Raw genomic sequence first — 10,274 nt, 5'->3', positions numbered from 1 at the left:
ACATATCGTCAAATCGGGTCACATTTTCTGTAACGCTTAAGCTGTACTCATCGTCAAATACTTGTGACGCTCATAACATTGTGTAATCCATTGTTGAATATATACATCATATTAACCTGTTAACACAGTGTTAATTTCAATTAACCACCCCTGTTATCCTAACCGAAACACGGGGAACGACTATTTCGCGGCGTCGATTAGCCGAATCGTAGCGAGAATTTACGCCTCTCGCTGACGCGTTTTCCTCGCGACCGCGTCTCTCCGCGAACGGTCGTAACATTTGGTCCTTCGAGCCGGATTCAGTGGTAAGTGAAAAGTGCACACCAGTGACACCCACTACCATACAGTGCCACATGAATTCAACATAACCAGCAGCGGAAGCGTTGCCACTCCAGCGAAGTCAGTAACGTCAAGGGACCGTCACCTTGGAAGAGGCATAATTCGATGGTTGAAGACGCAACCAGGCAGCCTCCCGCCGCAACTGGACAATCGTAAACATAACGATATTCAACAACTTCGATCGCACGACAAAACACGTCACTCTCGGGAAGAATCGCCTTCCTCACGAAACGTACGTCAACGACATTCCACTGCACAGGGACAAGCGACAACCTGCAGTCGGAACAACTTCAGTCACTACAACACGAGTGATCTTCGGGAAGAACGCCTTCCTCGCGAACATCACGATATCCCGCTGCACAGCGACCAGCGAGCACTGCAGCCGGAACAATTCTGCATCGGGAAACACCGATCGCACATCACAAGTACCACCTTCGTTAACGAAGCATCTTCGGCACAAAACATGGCAAATGAAGCAAGACTCATCGCCTTGAAACAAGAGTACGACGATATAAGCGAAGAATTCAAGACCATATGGAGACTACTCGACCAATACGAACAGTCCGGGCAGCGCAACAAGGGCAGCTTAAAATTTTATCAAACACTGGTCGACGACAATTGGAAACAATTCAACATTGTCGTTAACGAATTGCTCGACATCGACGACAACGAACCTGAGGACTTATTGGATGTCTATACAGACCTGAAGATACGATTGGTTAGACTCAACAACATTGATTCTTCCTCAACGGATGCCTCCAACGCAGCGGCGAATCCAAAACTATCGGAATGCAACAGCAATACTTCCAGCAGTTACCAGAGACGTAAGAATAATCTAAATAATAACAGTAACAATGATCATACTCCGCCGACGGAGAATCTCGTATCGAGTCTAGCGCCGATTCCATCACATGACACGCGAAGTTCATTGCATAATACTCGCAGCGCGCCAACACGCGACTCGACGACGATCAAGTTCGCGTCCTCATTATCCGAAAAATCTGATTCAACGATACCGATCGCCGTGAATCAGACAACTTCTAACGTCCGCCGCTCATCGTCAATACGCGACCAGACGACAAGTACGGTAGCAACGTCTCTACTTGAACAATCTGATTCAACGTTACCGATCGCCGTGAATCAGACAATCTCTCACGTTTGCAACTCATCGCCAATACGCGGCTTAACGACAAACAAGCTCGCGTCATCAGTATCTGAACGATCTGATTCAACGCTACCAAACGCTGTGAATCAGACAACTTCGAACGTTCACTGCTCATTGCCTACACGCGACTCGACGACGACCAAGTTCGCGTCCTCATTATCCGAAAAATCTGATTCAACGATACCGATCGCCGTGAATCAGACAACTTCTAACGTCCGCTGCTCATCGCCTACACGCGACTCGACGACGACCAAGTTCGTGTCATCATTATCGGAACAATCTGATTCAACGCTACCAATCGGCTTGACTCAGACAATCTCTAACGTTCGCAACTCAGAGCCAAAACGCGATTCGACGACAAACAATTTCGCATTATCATTATCTGAACAATCTGATTCAACGCCAGCAAGCGCCTTGAATCAGACAACCTCTGCCACTCGCAACTCTTCGCCAACACGCGACTTGAAGACAACCTCTCACGATCCTCTGGACCGGAAAAAACTGAATCCCGTTCATGACAACAGAGTCAATTTCGAATCAAAACCTACAGCAGGGGTTTCGAAATCCATGATAAGATTCTCTAGGAACATTTCCTCCTCAATCAACATCTCAATGTTCAGTCTGTCTTACAGCACGTTACCTGTATCATCTGAGAGCAGGAGTATCATATCGGAGAGTCATTCTCCTGGACATAACACGAAGATGCCACCTTCGCCATTTCCGAAAGGGGCCACATCTGCAAATTACCCGAAGCGGAATAATCATCACGTTGTCACCACCGTAACGAATTCCTCAAATGAGATTAGTTGTCAAACCACACCATCAGTTTTCAATACTTATCCACTGAGCCCACAGATTGCTGCATCGGACAAGTCTCGGGAAAAAACCACGAAGACCTCACTGGAGTCACCCCTGACTCCAATAACGCCAACATATTTTCCAATGCCAAGGCAAGTCACAGTTACGACGTCCAGTGTCGCGACGCCCAACGCTCATTCTCCGCCAAGGATCATCACTAAGAGAGCGCGATTCGGGCGGATCATCGGGGGGAGCCCAACCTCCCAATCAACTCCAAAACTCCGCATCGTGTTGGACGAATCAACATCAGGCAACACAAGAATTCCGTTCAACGACACCTCATGGGCAGAGGTGTTCCAAGACACTTCCTGGGTCGAGGTACTACACGACACCTCCATGATCGAGACATTCCACGACACTTCATGGGCAGAGGTGTTCCATGATACTTCCTGGGCCGAGCTGCTACCTAACACCTCCAGGATCGAAGCATTCAACGACACCTCATGGGCAGAGGTGTTCTACGACACTTCATGGGCAGAGGTGTTCCATGACACTTCCTGGGCAGAGGTGCTTCACAATACCTCCAGGATCAAGGCACAAAACGACACTTCCTGGGCCCAAAAACACAACCGCAAATTCCTAAAACGACGAGAACCACAGCGATCGAAACTACAAGGAGTTTCCGAACAGGACATAAACAACAAACTTGTCAAATCACTATAATTTAGTAATTTTCAGATGTAATCCATACTCCACGAAGGGAATCTCGCCCATTCATCAACCTCAGAATCACCTATTGCAAATCATTTACGTCAAAGAGCGAGAGGATCGCAACCACCGCAGAATCCAGGTATTCGTATCCAACTTATACGTCTTGCAGTTAATGCAGTCCACATCGAGCTGGTCAACGATCTCATAAGCGAGGCCTTCGTCGCGTCTCTGGGAAGATTCATCGCTCATCGAAGGGTCAGTCTTTCTAGCCGGCCGATGGATCGAATGGCACTTCACACTCTCAACTCGCCTCACTTCAACGGATTGTGGAAGCTAGCAGCAATTCTTCAAACGACATCTCAGACGTGTCGTCATTAACAAGCTTCATACAATTAAAACGCGAAACACACTCCCTATCAGAATCAAAACCAACCCTCAACTCCAGACCGCCAACTTCGATATCTCCAGATCGAAACGATCTCTTAATCCTTGCTCCCAGTCACCTCCTCATCGGAGACTAACAAGTTTGCGAGATTGAGTTTTCAGGGATACTCCAACCAACCTTCTCCAGCTAGCATCAAGAATATCCACACGAGCTGAACATACGAACCAAAGGGAGCAAGGGCAGTTACGGCATACTAGAAGACATCATCGTCCTCCTCATAGAAGACAACGTTCTCCCAATGCGATGACCATTGGGCAGAATCATCAAGGTCCAGCCCGGCGCAGACGGCATCATACGGACGGCTACCGTACGAACGGCAACAAGCACACTGGATCGGAGCGTCAAGCGGATGGTACCACTACCGAGCAGATCGCCGACAGATGACTCCGAAACACCCAACAGCTACGAAGTCTAACGAGAGATCCACCTCACAGTATTACCCATAGTACTTGATCGGTACCCTCTCAACGGGGGGAGTATGTTACGCCACGAGGCTTTTTAGAGATCGTATTTCCAACCGTCGCTCGCGGCCCTCCAGCGTCGCAGATACATCCTCTTATCTGCCCGACGAAAAATATACATTGTATCGATGAGCGCATATTTATCACCAAATAACGAGTTCTGGAACCGTCGATCTCGGACCGTTATTTTCTAACGAAGAAGTCGGCCTGTGTGATCATCGGCGCGTGCGGTGGCGTGATCCGAGCATATGGGGGGGGGGGTCGTCTCCCCGAAGGACAAAGAATCGAAATCTGTAACCGAGCAGTCTCAATCGAACACTCTAACCGATCAGTCTCATTCGAAATCTGTAACCGAGGAGTTCATTTTCGTCGTCCGAACAGTCAATAACTCTACCACGGTTCTACCTTCAAATCAATTCGTTTGCAAAGTCTAACTATCGCATCGAGACATATCGTCAAATCGGGTCACATTTTCTGTAACGCTTAAGCTGTACTCATCGTCAAATACTTGTGACGCTCATAACATTGTGTAATCCATTGTTGAATATATACATCATATTAACCTGTTAACACAGTGTTAATTTCAATTAACCACCCCTGTTATCCTAACCGAAACACGGGGAACGACTATTTCGCGGCGTCGATTAGCCGAATCGTAGCGAGAATTTACGCCTCTCGCTGACGCGTTTTCCTCGCGACCGCGTCTCTCCGCGAACGGTCGTAACACAGATCGTGCCGTTTTGTTGGATTAAAAAGTTTGCAAACGTCATCTGAATATTACTTACAGTGCTGTTACATTTGAGAATGCGTCTGTTTGACAAATGCTTCTTTACATTAAATATATTACTCGTATCTAACGAAAGTTAAAAACGATCAGTTGATATCTCATCGGATTATTTTCGTTGTAGAAAGAAAAGAAAACTGGAACATCGAAAAAGATTTGCTCTATATTTTGATTCGTTGGTTGAATTATGCAAACGGTTATGGTGGAGCGTGGGTCGAGTGTTTTCGAAAGACCGTGTCAAAACTGAATTTTCAATGAAACTTGCTACGGTTATATAGAATCTTTCGGTCGTGGACTGTTGCGAAACACGCTTATCCCGGAGGGAAAGAAACTGGGGGATTGGGGAAGACATTGAAAGAGAAGCGGACAATGGAGGAGACGTATGAATATGGAGAACTCGTAACTTTCAAGCCACCCCCTGACGTGTCTAACGCTGACGTTCTACTATTCCGCCCGAAGGAAGATGCGAACTATATCGAGCAAGATCGAACGCTGTTTTCCCTCGACCGTGTACGGCTCCTTTATACACGTGTGAAACGTGTAATGGCCGGATGTTTGGTGAAAATCTTATTCCTCTGAAGATAGAATGGAAACTCTAAAACGGGGAAAATTTTTAACTCTCGTACGCGAACAACGTGTTCTCCTTGCTCGCCTTATTGATTCTCTAGACATAGATTTATAACATCTTTTATTCACAACGTTCTCGCAGACCTCTGAAAGAAACCTTTTCACGTGGAAGATCTACAAATTGCGTTTCTAATTTAAGTTTCTCCGACAAAAGAACCGAAACGACGCGATGAGAAACTGCCTGAATCCAAGACACAGAGAAACATATGCGAGCCAAGAAGGAGGAAGAAAATTCGACTTGGCAAACGGGAATCGAGTACGGTTTCTAAACGAAAGCAGGAAACGCTAGGCGTTTTGCGAAGCGCGTCAAAGGACTAGCATTTTTACGGCACGATTGTCTCCGACGATTCAACGTCGGGATTAAAGCTGCATAAATCAGCCGAGTTGGCGGGCTCTAATCGGCCAGAAAACGCAGTCGGAATTGAAGAGCAAGACGTAGAAACAGTCGATCGTGCCAGAGAGTAAAGACTAGTGTGGAAAAGCTCTTGAAGGAACGGAGAGGAGAGAGAGAGAGAGAGAAGGCTGGCTCGATAAATCTGCCGAAGGCCATAGAACAATTCGGTGCTTCGTACGAGTCCGCCACATCCGGCGTTTACCGCACGATAGAAAGTATCCGGCTGAACAAACTATGGCGCCAAAGAAGCAACCCCATTCGGTGGCCGCCTCTACTTCTTCTTCTTGCGCGCTGTCTCTGAAAAATAACGAGAAGGAGGCCGCAGGGAGCGCTGCCAAACATCGCGGTTGCATCCATGAAAATTGAATGCGGGGGTCGAAGAACAACTGGAAAAAAGAAGCGGAGAAACAAGTGGAGAAAGAGAGGATCGGTGAACGAGACACCGCGAAAAGGGGAATGCAATCTGTTCTCATGGACCCGGAGGAAACGCGAGATCCCTGGAACGCGACGTTTCCTCGATTCACTGAAACACTTCTGTCCCCGTTCCCCCAACTCTTTCTCGGAAACGTATCGTCGAGAGACATTACGCGCACCGCGGAAACTAATATCGGTGAAATTTCCCCCGACCAGACCGGTCGGAGAAGCGACTGAAACGACAATGACAACGCCAGACCGAGACACGGGAGACGCATACTTGAAATAACCTCTCGAAAACGGAACCGTCCCGTTGCCTGGCGTAGATAGAACGTGCGTAGGAAAACGACGAGTGTCGGACGAAGTCCCGTCCTGGATCCCGCGGAATCCCATTGAAGGGAAACAAACCTAGCTTAGCAGCTAACCTGCCTACGTGGAATGTAATAATTGCATGCCCGTAGATGTTGCTTCGTTCGTAACGAAATCTCTTCGACCTCGATATATTCTTCCATGCTGTTTACACGACGTATTACAGTATATTGTAGTATCGGGAATATACTAATAATTAATGATGGTTTATTTACAAATGTATGGATTGTACAGCTGTTGATTAGACAGGAAACGATGGTTATTTAACATGAACTAATCACAATAATGTACTACACTTTAGACAACTCAATAGTTAATTTGCAACTCTCGTCACAACGGATCCAATCTCTCTCTCTCTCTCTCTCTCTAACTTCTCCACTGACACTGACTGTGAATTTGTCTTTCTGCCTTAATATCCCTTTTGTCCCTTTGGCTTAGTCTCATCACGCACGTGTTACGCAACCACTCGTGGTCACCCAGGCCTTTTTTCTACGAAACTCTTCAACTGAAAGACCGACGACACATTGATGGGTCTGTCGGCACCTCGGCTCGCGACAATGTTTATGGTTTAACCGATATCTTTTACGGCCTTTTGTCCACGATACTACAATATAAAATGTAATAATTTGCGCTTCTGTAATAATGAATTGGCGTGTTTGTTTCATGCGAGTGTTAATTAGAGGACCAGAGAAAGAGAGAACACGAAGAGAAGATATTTGTCTTTGACCCTTCCGGGGATGCTATAATAAAAATTCCTAGGACAACAAACTCGTTAAACGCAGAGGAGACCGAAAAGGAGCTGCTTCTGTTTCCTATTGCTCGTTCGCAGAGCACAGCCGAGTACTTTAATCGGTTGTTTATCTCGGTAATTTTTCCAAGCACGCCGCAAATTGAACAATCCGGTAGTCCAAGTAATCCTGTCGGAACCTAAACACACTCTTATCCGCTCTTATCGTGCGCGGCGTTCCCTGTCCTCCCCTTTCGCCTCGGTTTGGCAACCAAGGACGTGGAATTTCCCCGGGAGACGATATCGATGGTGGAGGCGGATGGTGGAAAAGCACCGTGCTGGAATTCCCCGTGGAGAATATTCGATACCGCGCCACATAGGAAACGAAGACAGAGAATCGCATACCGAAACATTACTCTCTCAACTGTCACAGTGCGTTTCTAAATTCGGCCAGTCGCGGGGAGACGCGTTCGCGAGGAGGCGCGTCAACGGGAGTCGTAAATTCCCGTTACGATTGTATCAATCGACACCACGAGCAGGTCGATCCCCGTATTTCTTTTGGCATAATAGGGGTAGTTCAGTTGGAATAAAACTGTAGTCTACAGTTTTATTAATATATATATTTATTTCTAATTTGCACGGATACACACTCACATACACAAGCGAAGTCGGTAAATTTGATTACTTAGACGGAACATAGAGTTGCTATGATGCCCGATTGTCGTACTAACAGTTGACTTGACTGTCGCGAGGGCTTGAAGAGCCAAAGGAACCCGGGAGATGTGTGGCACAGACTGGCCTAGACTCGACTCACAGTTCGTTCTTTCGCCATCTCAGGAGTAGGAGACTTTCTACCGTCTTAGGTAGTGGATGATATTGTTTTTTGGGATGAAGTATGGCAGATACCTATTTTATTCATGATTGTTACCAGCACGTAATAAATTCCAGGTAGTGGTGAATAGCCCGCTGTAAACATAAAGTACTTTTTTGGGACTCTACGTCCCGTAATTTTAGTGCAGACCGATTGACCCATCTATATACGTTAGACATTAAACTATCGTTAGAGTATATGGTGGGTCCTTGGGTCTGTAGAAGGTCAGAATAACGGTGTGAGGGCCGTTGACAGTCAGGTAACAAGGGCTGACTTGTTGGCCGCTTCATACGGCGTAACAGCGTTCTTTGGTCGAACGATCTCCTATGTATCTTGAAGAAAGCAGAACGCCGATACAGAGAAGAAATCGATCGTCTTAATTCTCCATCCCATCGACCAAAACAAACAATCTTCTTGTCTCTTTAGACTCGACTGGACCACGTTTCCTATGTTGAAGAAATCATCGAACAGACTAGTTGAATTTTCTCCGGGAAAACAAGCGGGACAATCTCGAAACTCTTGATTATATAAATAAGAAATCTCGAGGGTGCGACGCGTATGGACGTCCAGTGGAAAGACATTTTCAAAGTTTGCCAGTGTCCGGGCAGCGAAACTGGTCTCGCGAGGACACGAGAAGCACACGAGCATGGCAATTTCGAGTTCCTTTCTAGTTTTTCAACCGGCCGGCCTCGGGAAGGCTGACCTGTTTCTCGTCTGGAATCGACTATAAACGGCCAAGAAACGATCGATAGAACCGTTCGATGGAAAAGGGAAAAAGAAAGGAACGCGCGAGTCTCCCAAGAGAAAGCGTGTAATTAAATCAAGCTTGAAGAAAGGCGAATGCCCGGTTGAAGCAGCGAGGGGACCAGGGCGAGAAAATCGATTCATATTGCAATCAATTTACCCTCCTCCAAAGAACATTAATTACATTAAATCGGATCGCATAAAGTCATCGTGAGCTGCGCGTCGTTAACGATTCTCTGCGATATAATACAAGCCCTGGAATCCCTAAAAGAGTTCTATTCAGCAACGGCGGACAGACGAAAGAGGAATCGAATTAAGGAACGTCTCGGTGCTCGTTTACCCGCAGCAAATTCCGATAAGGTCGATGCCCGAAACAAATCGTCCCTATTTCGTAATTACGCGACTGGCCGAGGACGAAAATCGACGAAAGAGTCCGGAAAGTCGGACGCTCAGACATAGAGCGAGGGCACGAGGGAAGCAGCTTGACAGCCGGGGAAAACCCCAGGGTACATAAGCGCCGTATAACCGACTCGAATAAGAGCCAATATTTGCTCGCCTGCGTCACGAAGTAATCTCGCTCGCTTCTCGCGTACGCGAAACGAGCAGATTGAAGCATGTCGACGAATACGTCGAGACCGATACCGGATTTTCGTATGCATCATCACACCGACGAAACCTTTGCATACTTATTCCTTCTTGCCCTATTTTTCATAGATATTATCGAGTGTTTAATGAGTTTAGATACGTGCAACAGACGAAGAACTCGGCAAATCATTTATAAAAGATCTCTGGTTTCGAATCGGTAAGACGTGAAGTCAATCAGCGTGTAATATATCGTTTGCAATCTTTTTCATTTAGTTCGCGACTCAATTCGAGTCTCAATAACACAGTCTGACGTCAAATTCGAAACTAAAATCTATCACGGTGGAAAATCGATCGGAAAAATATGGCGATAGGAAAGGTGAAATACGATAGCTCAAGGACATCTTTATTGTAAGAATACATTTACGACGTGAATAGCACGGGATTTAAGAGATTCTCGTACTCTTGACGGCCATATCGTTGGAAATTAAAGACAATCGTAACAAAAACCTGGCGTTATATCGATTCGGCACGATATTGGTTGGCCGATGAACGCCGACCGATATTTCCATTGGCCAGCCGCTACTAAACGATTACTTTTAATCTCGCATTAGATATAAAGGACCATTTGCAATTCTAATTACGCGAACCTTATCTACGCTAGCGCACTCCGCCGATGGCTTCCACGTCCATGTCCCGTCGTTTACTTTCACCTTCCCCTTTCGTCTCTTGCTCGTTTCTTTTTCCCGTGGAACGACGAGGATGCCACGACAATCACGATATTAAAGAGAATATCGCGTACGGCGGGGGGAGAAAGAACAGGGCGAAAGAACAAATTAAAAG

The sequence above is a fragment of the Bombus fervidus genome, chromosome 8 (genome assembly GCF_041682495.2).
Source record: "Bombus fervidus isolate BK054 chromosome 8, iyBomFerv1, whole genome shotgun sequence".
Lineage (NCBI taxonomy): Eukaryota > Metazoa > Arthropoda > Insecta > Hymenoptera > Apidae > Bombus > Bombus fervidus.
The sequence above is the reverse complement of the archived record's forward strand: the minus strand, read 5'-3'. Positions refer to the sequence as shown.